This window comes from Sipha flava, unplaced genomic scaffold (assembly GCF_003268045.1).
Source record: "Sipha flava isolate LNK unplaced genomic scaffold, YSA_version1 109_pilon_pilon, whole genome shotgun sequence".
Classification (NCBI taxonomy): Eukaryota; Metazoa; Arthropoda; class Insecta; order Hemiptera; family Aphididae; genus Sipha; species Sipha flava.
The window spans coordinates 222,421-239,046 of record NW_020271726.1 but is presented as its reverse complement, the minus strand read 5'-3'; positions in this window follow the sequence as shown (position 1 = coordinate 239,046).

The following is a 16,626-nucleotide window of genomic DNA, read 5'->3' as shown; positions in this document are numbered from 1 at the left end:
CAACTCAGGAGAGTTTAAACATTTCCTAAAGGCAACCATAATTTTAAACCGGGAAATTTTACACATTTCCTTCAGGTAAACATAATGTTGACGCGGGAGAGTTTACACATTTCCTTCAGGTTAACATAATATTGACTCAGGGGAGTTTACCATCTGGAAAATTTACTAATTGTAAAAATTGGGAGAGTTCACCATCATCCAAAAAATAATAACTATCTGAAATATTAAACATTATTCATCATGGTATATTATATAGGTACCATAAATAATATGTTTTTAATTATAGACCGTCAAATTGTTTGGCATGATTCTTGGATGATTTTTATAAGAATTAAAATAATGTATATAAATACAAGTAACTAATGGCTAATACGTCTTGTGAAAAACGAATGTATTTTTGTACGTAAAACTACTTATGAATAAGTATATACCGTATGCTATTAAGTTATTATGAGTTATAAATAATAATTTATAATGATTTAAAGATATTAAGGATTAATGTGAATAGGCCCTAAGAGTAATCATAATCGAGAAAAGAGAAACATAATATTTAACATATCCAGTATACAATACATGTTCGTAAGCTCATCACTTATTTTTAATTAAAATTTGTTTTTATACATGTTTTCATATTAATTCACAGAAATGAGATTTACTGCAATAACCTTGGTGATTGAGCAAATAATTCAATTGAGGAATCTGTTGTGTGTCGTCAAAAGTAATTTTTCATTCTACTTTTTTCTTATTCCTGTGTGCTAAAAGTATTACGAGTGACGAGCATTTCTATTACTATTACGTATTTATAGTCTCCATTTTATTATAACATACTTGCAACCTAAATTTGATTGTTGCAATTTAAAAAAAATACATTAGAATAATTAAACTATTTTGCTGAACTTCATAATTTATTTAGATATGAAAATACTCACGGCAATTGATAGAATAATATTAATTTGTTTCAAATAGTAAGACCTATATTATATTATAGGTTATTTATTAAGCTTTAACAAAATATATCGTTATTTATTTGAGTCATGGACTGATCCCCGTAATACATTTCCCCGTCACTGTTTCCTCGTATAATATTTCCCCGTCAAGCGATTTTCCCCGTCCGATACTTCCCCATCTAGCGATTTGATATGTGATATATACTAGTAACGATAGTCTAAAACAATTTATTTTAATTCCACGCTGTATAATATGTTTTTATAGCTTATAATTGTACTCTGTATAGGTACGGACAAATTAACGTAGATATATATTTATTCTTATAGATTTTATCAAATATAAATTACCTATAAAGGTATACATTATCGATGTACGATATATGTTATCCTAAAACGGATTTGGTTCCGTCGCGTCGTTATATTTTCGTTATTCGCTGTCACATTCGTTATACTTAAATAAGATTTTTTTCAGTTAATTTATTTATTTTTTACTATTTTAAAATGACTTACGTAAAAAATACCAAAGGAAAAAGTTTATTAGTATATGCGGAATATATTTTTGAAAAGGACTATACAAAAATGAAAAAACATATTGGAAATGCATCAAATATAATATATACAAGTGTCGTGGATGGGTACATACAGTAAATGATAAAGTTTGTTCTGCACAAAAACACTCACAACCATACACTCAACATAACAGAAATAAGTACTAAAACTATTATTAACGAGTTAAAAGAGACAGTATCCAGTCAAGTTACTTCAACTCCTCATCAAATAGTTGCTAATACTATATCTACTATATCAGCTCAAGCAATTTCTGACGCTTTACCTTCAGTATCCACAATGAAGAAAACTGTCCAAAGACTAAAGCGTTGTAAAAATGCACCTCCCGTAAATCCGTCAACGTTAACAGAAATAAATATTATTTTTCTTAAAATAGTTAATATATAATACCATAGTATGATTATAGTATTACACGTTTATTTCGCATTATTTCACTTTATCAATCTTTCAAAATACTATGAACAGAGTATAATTACTGGGCGACATGTGTCTCTTAGTTAACTAGTTAAAATATGTATTAAACTTAACTTTATTAAACACATCAACATATTTCTTAGGTCACCAAAAAATGAAAAAGTTTACATGTAAAAATTTATTTTTGCCGATTTCAACCCTTTAAAATCAAAATTTTGAAAATAGGGTGACAAGGTGATACCCAGGAAAGTATTTGGAACAACTCTGTGAAAAAAAATTGGAAAGAAGTTAAATAACGTCGTCAAAAAATTGGTACATAAAAAAGGCCTGTTATTTTATACATATAAAGATTGTATTGTAGTGTATTAGACGGGAAATGTCGCACGAGAGAACGTATTGGACGGGGAAATGTCTTACGGGGAAATGTTCGACGGGGGAATGGCGACAGGAAAGTGACCCGATACCATTTATTTTATATGAAAAAAAGGAACCTATTTTTAACTATTTTTGACCTATTTTTTAAGTTACTTTATTCTAACTCAATTTTAATTATGACAATTTAACTAAAAAGAAAATTAATTTTTAACTTCTAACTTAACTTAAATTTTTCTATATTAACTCTACTAAACGACTTAAAAAAATTAGTAAACTTTCTCAGCCTTGCCCGAATCTATCATCACACTTTTGGAAAGTTATTTTTTATTTTGATAAGTATTAAATGTGTTTCTTATATTATTTTATACAATATTTATTCTTATTTTTTTTTTCTGTAAAGAACATTGGTAACACAGAATTAACCACTTGTGTTTGTATTCAAATTATGTAGGACACGTTTAATTGGGTAGGGGTAGTGGCTTCTTTGTGTAGTGAAACTATCGGTGATTGGGTAAGAATCGGCGACTATGCATTTAGACACAACCATCTTAACAACTCTTCTACGTGACCTTTGTTCTTACTTATAAAAATTGTTCTAAATGTTTTTATTGCGATACAAATAAGAAAATTCTGGTATCCATACATGGGAGATCAACATCTAAGGTTGAAACTACATGGATAATATGTGTTTGCTGTGAGTTTGGCAGGATCGTGGTAGCTCATAAAGACAAAGAAATAAATATAGATTATTTAGGTAACGTAATATTATTGTATTCGTATGACCAGAGATGATGACGATTTTCAATATTAACCGAGCGATAAAGAATTAATAGTTACGATTTTTTAAGAACAATAAACCAATTTAATATTACGGGAGAAAACTGAACAAACCTAATCGACCGCACTACATTGTCGTTGCGCATCAGGCGTGAACATTGAATATGTATATTGAGTATTCCTGCAGTAGGAATTTAATGTGAAATGATTGAAAATAATTATAATATTTGCTCACCCGTTGATAATATCGCTTCTCTGGTTTGCCGAGTCTCGTATGCGTATGTGTCGCGGCAAAGAATCAAGATCACAGTAATAGCGTTTATACATTCTTAACGCATAGATAATTTAGGATTAGGTGCACACTCGCCCGTGAGTGCCATTTATGCACTTCATCCCAGTACATTAATTCATCTTATAATGATTACGTGTATACGCTCGGATCGTATTATTAACATAAAATGGGTATACACGCGCAACTGTTATTATGCACCATAGTCATCCACAGCAGTAGCAGTTGAGCACAATCATCATCCGTTGTATACATAATATCATATATAACATTCAATTAGCCATTGCATACTACTTTGTTATCGTTCCGGCCAAGTTACATACGTTGACAACTGCTAATAATAAACTTCCACGATGTGTTCGTTACGTCTGTTGTTACAATCTATTATTTGCATTTTCTAATTATTTCCAAACACTTCATCACTACTGTACATTTGAATTACGTTAATGCACTCGATTTTAATAGACAGAGTTGTGGGCGATTCTGTAAAAAAAATTTTTTTAATAAATATCAGATCCAGTGAGGTCGTGAACCTTTCCATTTATTTATATCACATTTAATAACAATTATAAATGGATATTTTATTCTGATTAGTCATAATTTATATAGCTACTTATTATAAATTTTCTTATGCACGAGTTTATGTGTACCGATACCACAAACTATATTTTTATAATTAATATTTTACATATAGATTTACATAATGAATATTATGTTTATTATTAAATAATTAACATTATCATAACACACAGTATACATATAGTGAGATAGTTATTGCATAGAATATGCATAAAAGCATTGTACCATCGTATACGTAAACATTAAAAACTTTGAGCCCCCTAAAGCATTTTGTCAAAACAATTAGAAAACATTAGACACCATTTGAGCATCAGAATTTGACAAGACGAATTTGACCGTACAAATTCCATAGGGGAGCACTAATAATCAACGAGTTTCTACAGATTTAATTATATTTTAGATTGATGAATAAGCTATCATTTGTTCTAAATACTCAGTAGCTGTATTAAAAGGCATTATTTAGAATCGATTGTCGACTATGTATATAATAAATTATAATTCATATGTAATGAAGTGAACCAAAATTATATTTATTTATTAACTGAACATATCTTATGAATCTTGGCAGCGCTCGTTTTATGTTCGCAATAAGCGATCATGTTAAAGAGACAAATCAAAATATTATCGTTTAATGACGTGTATGCTGTGGATCGAGTATTGCTAGACGAAATTTAATGTACCGATAACAAGAATGTATTAGTTATGGTAATAACACTTCACAATATAAGACGTTAAAAATCAATATTATTATCTTAAAGAAAGACCATAACGTATATTCATAGGCAATTAAAGTAAATATTGTCCATTGTATACAAAACCATTAAGTATAATATACATGTCGACACACGTGCGAAAAAATTTCAAATGTTATGCTGTATTAAATAGAAAATAAATAAAAAATATGTTCGCACGTGACACGTACGACAATATTCAAAGAATACGTAAAGAACAGGAAAAAGGAATTACAGTTATATGTAGTAGCAGGCATGGTAACAATTCATAAATTCGTGTTTCAATGGTTTTAGCGGTACTCGGTGGTTATTATTAGTCTAGATAAAAATAATATATCCGATAAAATAATTGTTATTGTACGTTACAGTTGAGTTTTAATTTTCATATGTTTTATTTCACCCCAAACCTACCTGGAAATCCTCAACGTAGGTTAAAAAGAACAAGGTTTCTTTTTTTTTTTTATTTTAATTTCAATTTATATTTCTTATAAACTCTTCCTCTTTTACATAAAAACACTTCAATATTTAATTAATATACAACAGCTAAAGTGTCATTAATGGAAGGCTTCCTTTAATAACTTCTTTCACATCTGTTGTTTTGTTTTTTATTTTTTATCTTAACATTATACGCATATACTTATTGTGCCAACGAATTGAACAGGTTGTATATTATTTTAATACAATTTTAAAGAAAATTAAAAATATATGTTTTATTCAAATAATTCTTGTTACATTTTTCTTTGTGTACCTGTGGTTTTATTTACACTTCATTCTCGTTTTAATTGGAAATTAACCAACTGTAATTTCTTGTGCGTTCTCTGCATATTATAATCTGCAAGTTCACAAATCCTAAAAGTTCAAAATTATGAATATCACATTCAGGTCGGTATTTATATAAGATATCCAACTTACCTAGGAGACCGCGCGTGCGCTACTTATACATATTTTAATGATTTATAGTCTCGTATAACCACAGCCCGGTAAATAATATTTATACAACTAATCCATCAAGTGTTTGTACCGCGTTGCGTGTGCTTTACGATCGAATTCCAAAAGGACAGACCGATTTTAATATTTAATCAGACGGGTTTATATATTCTTCGCATAAGCTGTCCCCGTAATCGTGAGCCGGATACACGCGGTTATGCCTAAGGATGAAATAATAATGTTATCAAACAATGTTGATTGATGAAACAACGTTAACCTAACGCATGACGCGATATCTCTGCGCGGGCTGTCAGCGGTTATTTTTCGGAAAAAAAAATTTAAACCAACAGAAACCGGCTCTCGTGTATAGTGTTCGACCACACACGATGCGCTAATAGTTATTATCGCCATCGTTGCAATAACGCGCGGCAGTGGACTCGTAATGTACCGGGTCCCAGAGGGAGAACTAAAAACTTTTACGCCCGGGGAAAATGTTAAAATTAAGCCCTAGCATAGACTAATAATCAAACACTCTTCTCGAGAATTTTTTTCTAATAATTAATATACAACCTCATACTTATTGAATTAGCTAACCCAATAACAGTGTTTAACAAAGTTGAAAACGTCAAATCAGTCGTTAATAATTACAAAAATTACACCCTCTAAAATTGTATGCCCTGGGATGAATCCCAGTTTTCCACCCCTTAGTTCCGCCCCTGCCGGATCCATTCATTACGCAACACCCATGTGAGGGACGAAAGAAACTCATCGGGTACCGCACAAGTATCGTCCACGCCCCTCCGGTCACCATTTTCCAGGACATTAACAGCGTTAAGACTTCGTGCGCTCGTCGAGTCAAAAAGAAATCGAGTCAAATGCGCGCGCGGTACGTAATACGTAATACGTGTAACGTTAACGTAGATACATATAAGAACTGCCATCACATCAGCCGTGAACGCGAACCGTACAAATATAAAACAATAGACACACACACACACACACACACGATTATATATAAATATAAAACGCATCTCAACGTGTATTATATTTAAATGGAGAAAAAGTTATCCGACTATATGTAGAGCTTAGTGTTCCTACTTACCTACCAAGCTACTTATATGCTTCCTAGAGTAACTGCCGTCAGTTTTTTTACGATCATATTGTAAAATATACACACTGACATTATATACGACGGTTATAAAAATATTCTATTATTTTTCTTCTAGGCGACAATGGTTATGGAAATATTTGGGTAGTGTAAGTGTTCATATTTATTCGTAAGTATATCAAGTTACGTTTTTCCTCCTCCTCACGTGGTGTTTTGTAGATATATGTATACACATATATTTGTGTTGTACTCGTGATATTGGAATAAATACCAAATAGGACCAAAATTCGCCCAAGATGTATTGTCGCTCCATAAACCATAGTCCATAATTTAACTAAATTTCTTAATTTTCTATCACATTATATTTTGCATTGGGTATATTGCATACTCCACCATTTGCAAGATTTTAGCTATAATATTTGTTACAATCTATTATTCTGCCTTTCTCGTTTCCACACAACCCTTCTCTTTAAACTCTCTTGATTCTTCTCTGGGTTATTTGCATAAGATGATACCAATCTTCATGACGATTATCGTTCTACTACCATCACATCCATCGTCATTATAAATGCTTTCTTATTTACTGCTTGCACAGCATAACGGTAACTTATTGTATATAATCGTGAAGCTGCAAAGTTGTATTATATGTACTTATACGGATTTGCTTGATTTGCCTCGACTTATATGTTTCAAGCAAAATATTAGAAGTATATCGTAAAATTCAATGTGACAGATTCTCAATCCTTCCAATGGCTAATTAGAGGGTATGCTTCAAAACGACATAAATTATTGAGATTAAGAAAAAGGCGTATGGAACGATATAAAATTGTTTTTAAATCGATTGATTGCTGAATATTTATCATGGTATATGTACAGTGTAATAGGTAATATGTATGTATTTGTAAAATTTAATTTGTAAATTACATATCATTTTCATGCGTTTTGTTAGTTTCAGAACGCGTTACAGTAATTCGTCATCGTCGTTGCTTCCTCGGGAAACACGATTTCCCTTCGAAATTTTACGATCTTCCTGGACGTCAATGATTCACCCCTCCTCACACCTAATATTTAATCACATGCTACCAACGTCACTGCTAGGGTCTGTCCGCATTGGACTAATTATCGCGCGCATGACGGTCGATCATTTATAATCATCGCGTACATTATATTATAAGCGTAATTAAACATATACATCAATTTCGTTGCGTGCGCGATAACTACATTTTACCGTCACTATTCGACGAGATTTATAGATATTAATACGGGAACGTATGGCGGTTCGAGTTCTATCTACAAGACAACGTTGTACGCGCGCGCAACTCTTACTTATTTGGCACTATAAAGTGAACTTTCTTCGAAGCCATCGAGGTAGTAGAAAACGGTAGTGGCTGCGAGGAAGTGAACTCGTGTGATTACGTCTGTCATCAAACGTTATAGTTTTTCCGTTACACCACCTATCGTTCTTTCGCTGTCGGTGGCTCGGTCTCCCGATTTAACACACCTGTTTGTTTGCGCCTATCCGTCGTGCGTGTAACATAGCACGCGGTTGCATCATGCTTATTGCCCTGATAACGATGTTGGTATTCTGTTCTGCTGGGCACCTTAGATTTATTTTAAAATAAAAACTACAATTATTAGTCATCGAACGAACCGCAAACCCTTCTTCGACGACCCAAGGGATGTCGCGATTACGGTCGATTCATTTTGGACACCACCCGCTGCAGTAGATTGTTTCTAGCAATTTATGAAATCATAAATCTGCCAAGATGATCGTACACGTGTTATTGTGGGCCCGGCGATGATCAAACGACAGCGTTGAGGATCGGAGGCGCGGTACCTGCAAAATAATATATTTATAGAATCCAGCGAATCCTAACGTTCGGTCGTATCGCAGCTCATATCCCATTCGTCTCGTCTGACGTGTTTAATCGCATCACGCGTGTGTGCTGCATATTAAGGATCTCCAAACACTTTCTAAACGCGCGCTGTGCCCATGCGTCACGCGCAATCTGCATAAAACGCAATGCTCGGATTATCCGGAGCCGATCTGCTTTTCCACGCACACGCGTATGGCCACGGTCGGCCGTTTACAATAATTATACATGAATTTCAAGTGTCCACGCCGGTATAATGTCACTAGTGTACAACGCGTTACTCAAACCACACACGACCGAGTGACTGTGTTTTCGAAAACCGATTTTATTGATCGCAAAAATTACGCAGTTTGATAATGTCCGAATAAGACACGTGTGAGCATTAGGCCTACGAATACACGTGTATGTATTATTCGAATAGTTAGGTTAGGTGGCTTTTTTTTTCGATTCTATGGCGAACAACCTTGAAATATATTTTATTTGTGTCAAGTATATAACATTTTCATCGTTTTCCCTCTACAATCGTACTATTCTTTGCACATGGTAATCTCGGGTTTATTTTCGTCATTTTGCGCTATTGTTCGGTACAAAAATGTAAAACTTCATGACTCTTTGATCACATTTTTCTCTTCATTCTTCCCTTTGAATTTATTATATTACATACTTGACGCATATTATTGAGTAGAAATGTTAATACTTGTATGAACGTTGATTTTCTCGTCTAATTTTTCCGAATGATATTTTCTTATTATTTACTGTATTTACTAAGTTTTACTTCTTTTCGTATTTGCGCTTAGCCAACTTTTTTAATTATACTTTGATATGCTTGCAAAGTATATTTTTCTTTTTTCATCGTTTTAGTTACGTAATAAAAATACTTAACGGCGCATTTTGTTCTCTAAGAAAATTTTTATTTCAAAAGTTACATGAAGTACCGTTATAACTCATATATGAGTTAAGTATCGGTATACCTGTAATGTTTCAGATTTTCTTACTTTTTGGTTCTAAAAAAACTATAGGTATTTAGTTATTTTTATAAATTTCTATTAATCTTGAACGATTCAAATTAATTTTTCAACTGTTTATGTTTTAAGTTGAAATCTATCCGAAGACCAAAAATAAATCATGGTTTATAGGAAAAATGTTAGTCTTTGAACGATTATAATTCTTTTTTTAATTAATCTTGAAATATAAACAAAAACAGAAAACTATACGATGACCGCTTTATTTTAATGTACGCTTAAATTAATTACATACTGTTGGTCGATTTCTGAGCATTTAAACCCATTATGATGAGGATCTAAAAAACCGAAAAGATAATATTCCAAACACTCATGAGTTATGCAGGGGATGTTTTCACAATAGAGACTTTTATTTTCCATCCAGTGTTCACTTATCTGTATACACACTCGGTACACACTTCATCCATTTCCACCGTTTCTCGATACACAACAGAAATGTTTGCGAGTTAATGCACGGATGTCATCATTTTTATTTTTTTTTATAAATATCTTCTCGCGATAGTTATAATTACAACAATAGTAATAATAATAACGCAGTTATTCTGTTACGAAGTATTTCTCTTATTTTTTTATTTTTCTCGCTCCATGGCGTTTCAACGTGTTTAAGTATATTCGGTTGTTATTCATTTCCATGATACGGGACGGCAAAATTATCCTCCGACGAACAATAGCATGACGCCTACTAAAATCAAGTACTAGCAAGATATGATACTGTTAACTGCTTTGTGTTGCTCGCACGGCCCGGCGCTTCCGGTCCGAACAAAAGGGAAGACCCGAATAACGTTTCGTTACCACGCTGAAGGCTATTCATCAGCCCACCACCGGACTAGTAATAAACTCCGTACACATTATTTACGGCGAATGAACGTATAAAATGACGTCTTTAGGTTGTTAATTGCATCCCGTGCGCCAAAATCAGAAAGGAAATATTGACGGGGTCGTGTGGGTTACATACTCATTATTAATATTAAATCACCGCCCGGCGCAGTGGTGCACACGTGATATAAGCATATCACGTGAAGTCCATCCCGAGCAAAGCGATATCAAAATCTATCGAAAAAACATATCTCGTCGTGAACAAATAAAATCACAATCTTTCACGAGACCATACAAGTATTACATTGGAGCTTTTAGACGCGAATTAATCTAGAAAAAATAGGTATTCGCATTGAGTGTCTGAATCACAACATCATTGACGGAATCAAAAAAGGACTAAGATTTTATCATCATTGTGGTTAGAAAAAAGACATTTCTTCGCTCCGATTATTTTGAAGTGAAAACTACGGTTGACAATTAAAATCATATCGTTTGTAAGAAAACAAATATACCCAACATCTAAATAGCATTAACAACATACGTCTAATGGAACCAGATGCAAGCTTAAAAATTACCTTTCTAGGGTTATAATGTATGTAACAAAAACTTATAAAATGTTTCAGTAGTCATGAATAAATCATACACAATGTTTGAATCATAATTTATTCTTGGAAAATAACGGAGGCTTTACAAAAACATTCAATTGATTCTATAATACAATTAATATACAACTAATATAACTTACCACGCAGACCACGCTTAAAATGGGGTGACTGTGTTATTAAAGATATAAGAAGAATAGAAAATAGTTTGCAATGTAGAGAAGAAGCGGAGGATAGAAATAGATGGAGAAGTATATACTTGGAGGGCTGGTCTTAAAGGCCGTTACCCCCCCAAAAAAAAAAAAAAAAATATAACTATATTTTAAATTCCTTAGAATGTATATTTTAATATATATATATATTTTAATATTTTATTTTTCGATTTATGCTGTTGTGATTAAAAATTATATATAAGTGAATGTAAATTAATGACACAAATGTTGAACAAACATAAAACACTTTAGTTCATTATTCATTTAAAGAGCATTTATTATCACAAAAGGACTACTGATTACATAGGCTTTTTTTTTCATGCATTCCATTCATTCTTTGGTTTTATGTCCTTACAGTTACTGAATACTTGAATTCGGCATCAGCCATCCTGATTTTATGAATCCGACAGTATCACGAATTCAGCGTGACACAGTAAATAATATTATAATATCGTACATAATGTAATTTTGTTTCGTCGGTTTATCGGATGTCCCGCGAATGTGTTGTAAAATACTTTATACGGTTTCTAAAATATTTTAAATATTAATTATATTATATTATATTTGAAATATTTGAAATCTACTTAAGAACTGCAACTGCATCTAGTGAACGCGCTTATGAATGTAACATGATACAGTCATCTCGACGGCACGAATAGCGTTATACTATTCGTTAACACAAACGATTTTATGTACACATATAAATTTATGTATAAGTATGAGTGTGTGGATAGTAATCCGTACGGTTTATATTGCTGCGTTCTTGTGATTTATGTGGAAAGTATTATTGGACGTTTGAATTCTAGTACAACGAGTGTCTTAAATTTGACACCGGAACTAACGACTGGTGATTATTAAGCCGGGATATGGACGGAATAGACGACGGCTTTCGGCTGTGACGAGGTGCAGCACATCAAATTACTGTTTACTACAACTATATCATCATTTTGTGTATATACACACATATATAAATATGTGTATACATAACATAATCCACACTACAACAGTCGCATGGAATGATGTGAAGAGATTCATAGAGATCCTAAATCCGAAACGCGCAGCGCACTCGCGTCCTTCGGCCCAACAACATCGTCGCTTTCTATATACGATTGGAGTCTGTTATCTTGTCTCCATATATAATGTACATGAAAGTGTAAATGTGTGTGTACATGTTTGTGTAGACACGTTTAATTGTTGTTATTTTCTTCGTGTGTGTGTGTGTGTGTGTGTGTGTGTGTGTGTGTTTTTCGATCCGATTGTGTGTACATCACTTGTTTGCCGGTCTAGACGCGTTCTCGTTTCAACACAAACTGTCGATCGACAAATACTGTTTATTGTATGTTCGAAGAAGTCAAATGATTGAATATTTTCACCACGTATGTTTATAATAATAGTGTTTTATTTTCACATCGGTTTTCGTAACAAATGAGGTTCAGATCGAATCAGGTGAAAGTCTCCAAAAATTAATATACACCAATGTAATAATATCTTAAGATTATGAGTATGATTTAAAAGCTAATTTTCATTCCATTCAAACTTCATCGATGAATAATTATGTGTCAAGAAAAATAATACATGTACAATATAATGCATAATATAATACATGTACAATCTTATTCAAATAATATTTGAACTTGTATCATAATTTATCGATAATTATACTTAAATTAAATATAATTAAAATATAATTTTTTTATAATGTTCTAACGCTTTTGCGCAGAAAAATGTATAAAATTATTGAAAATTAAAATATTATTATTTATATATATATATTGAGCTTCTCTATTGTACTTTTTAATTAAAACCGTTGTAATTCAAACTATATAAAAATTTCTCAAAATATATATAAATATATAAATACATAATATACATATATATTAGTTTAATTGTATCATTAGTTATTTATTATGTGTTATGTTACTGTTCTTCGAAAGTTCTTTTCAAAATTAAGAGCTATACCATGAACAACTATATGAAGTTATTTCTATCTGTCTTGTAGAAATGACATTTTAGAATTTTATAAACTTTAGCAAATCTGTTTAAATTTTGTAAATATGTAAGCAATGAATAGTAACTAAAGTTAAAGTTTTAAGGTTATTTGTTCGCCAATATTGAAATGTTTCAAATAGTAATAATTTATTGAAGTTAATATAGATTATATTATTGTTTCTGTAATAATTTAAGCGTCGTAAAAAAACTTGAACAAAAATCTTCGTTATAGCTCTAGACAATTATCTCTTAAAAACGTTTTCAGCAGTTTATGTTTTCTCAATTCGAATTATTTATCTTCGAAATATAAAATCCATAGAGTGTTTCTGATATAAAAAGTGTGTGACACGCAGACGGCGAATAAATTCAACACTATTTAGTCATTTTCAAATATTCGAATACATCATTTAAAAGTGTTTCACAATAATATTATTGTCTATAGAAAATATTGAAAAAGTATGTCAAATATCGCAGCGTTGACCATAAACATCCTTTGTAATCACATGGATATAAAAAAAGACTGGTGTGTATGCTAATCTTGTAATTCGTATAAATTGCATTAAAAACCGTTTTTAATTAAAACTTATTGGGGAATGAACGAAACAATACATATGTACCTATACATATTCTGTACCCTATTACACTGGGCTGAACGGGGGAAAAAAAGGTGTATTTGTTTAATAGACATGCCTGTATAACAACAGGTCAACTAGTGCCTTGCTTTACTCGAAACTTGCAATAACAGTTTGACTCGTTTAACACATACTCGTAATTATTTCCCATTCGGCGATCGCGTTGCATTTGCGATAGTAGTATATTGTATTTGTATAAATTCATTGATTATAATAAAAAAAATAGTAAAACAGATCATACTTAAAAATCGGTGTCAGTATTTTTTTTATTCGTAAATCCATTTTATCGGCTGACAATATAGGTGAAAAAAAATCGCGGCGGTTATTAGACCATCATCATCTATATCAATCTGATTCGATTTGTTTACATTATTATACGCATAGAACTGTTCACAGTAGTCATGATATATTTTAAATTTACAAATTATACGCGTTCTCGTTCGTTAATGCGGTATCGTGTTGTTTTTTCTTTAGAGACAAACGCACGAGTTTTTTCTATACTAACGCAGCCACGTAATTAAAAACGAAAAAAGACATCCATAGATTAAAAACAACAGTAACAAAAATAAAAATATAAAAATATACTTTTGTCGACTCAGCAGTATTATTATGTCACACGGTGACTAGAACATTAAAATCTATGTGTAGTATTCTAAATTTTAAATAATTTGAGAAGTGATACAGTCAGTAACGAAAGTATCTCATAAGTATTCATTATATGTATCGGATATTTATTTTTTTATATTTATGGTTGTAAATTTATAATTTAATCTAGGAAAAATCTGTAAATAATTAAAAAAATGTTTCCCCGTGGTTGCAGTTTATATGTAAAATAATATTTTAATAAAAATAAAAAATCAGTGATTCAATGACGGTTACATTTAGAGGGAAATATAAGCTATGAAGGAAATTAGATTAACCCCCTGGTAATTTTGTACATGCATTTTAAATGTTTAATATAATATATTAAACATAAAAATTAAAAACATTAATAACATTAAAAATAATTTTATTATTTTAATTGATTCATAGTTTCCTAAAACAATATTGTAAAAGTAAGTAATTAACTAAATAACTTACAATCTCAAAGGGGGAGGTTAAGGGGAATTATTTCCTTAATATTTTTTTTTATGTACCGACATACAGAAAATAACTTATTAGTGTTAGAGTTATTTTAAAGTCATTAAATTTTATTAGTTATTAGTAAAAAGTTATTACTTATGACCCACTATAACCATTCACAGTATAGATTATACGAGTGTATAAATAATGGTTATAGGCGTGCATACGGGTGGGGCTCATACGGCTTGTGGCGTATTTGTAATCTATATTAATATCTAATTCATAAAATCTCGTTTCCCAAACTTATTCTAAAAAATTATGTTGTTTTTTTTTCACTTATATGAATTTTTTTATATAACATCTATGAATGATAAAACATGCCCCATAAAGTATTCTGCTATTTCATTGGTAAAACCACTATCCAATCATTTTCTTTATTATCTTTTTTGCCATTTCGATAACTCACTTCTGATAAGGTGATTCGCACCTATATGCTATAGTAAATAAGATTCGTATTCGAAAAAACTCGAATTTCTAACTGCAGTTGATTTGATAACAAGATTGAAAAATATTCTTTCTGAATTTATATCCAATGACGACGACTTCAAAGTGATATATAATGACATATTTAAAGTTTTTACTGAATTTAATATAAAGATTTCAAAAGTTAGGAAACGGAAAATTACATTTATAGTTTATCCTAAAGAAGATACAAAACATATTATAGAACTTAAAAAGAAAAAGAAATTAAGTAGTTTTATTATTTCGTAACATAAGATGAAATACTAAGTGGTTGAAATTCACAATTTAATCAAGGAACTTTAAATATAATTTCTGTTCTTCGAAAGTTACTAAATCCATCAAGTATTGACGTTGATTATGCTTGTTTATCAAAAATTGTTGATATTAGTATTGATGAATTAAAACCCAAAATTATACTGTTAAAAAATATTCCAAACTCAGAATTGCCTAGAGGTTCATAGACGGTAACTATAACTCGGAATTTCCAATTACTAGGTCGATCTGACAGAGCAAATATTTTTAATAGTTTATTTAACTGTTATAATTATTTGATAGGATCAACCATAAATTATTAACAAATAAACTTAAAACTTATGGTTTTTCTAAACCACTTTGTTCTTGGTTTCAATCTTTCCTATCAGGCCGTACACAAATAGTTAAATATGAACAATATCTTTCTGAACAAATAAATGTGATTTCTGGTGTCCCTCAAAGAGATCATTTGTCTCCTATATTATTTTGTCTATTTATAAATTATATCCCTAATGTTATTTCTTACTCAAAAATTTTATTATTAGCCGATGATGCAAAAATTTACAAAAACGTGCATTATATAGATGATGCACTCAAACTACAAATCGATTTAAATAGTATTTATAAATGGTGTATTGAAAATGCCATGCATTTAAATCTAAGTAAATGTTCCACTATCACCTTCTCATTAAAAAGAATATCTATACAATTTAATTATTCTTTAAACAATGTAAACTTATTAAGAGTAAATACAATACTTGATCTTTTTTTTTTTTTTTTTTTTTTTTTTTTTAAGAAATTTACAATCTGTACATAAAAATAAAAACAATAAGTAAATATGATAAATATTATGAATAACAATGGCATGAATAGCATGATTGGGGAAGAGGCCCATTGGCAACACCCTCATAATTTGTAATTTGGCAATT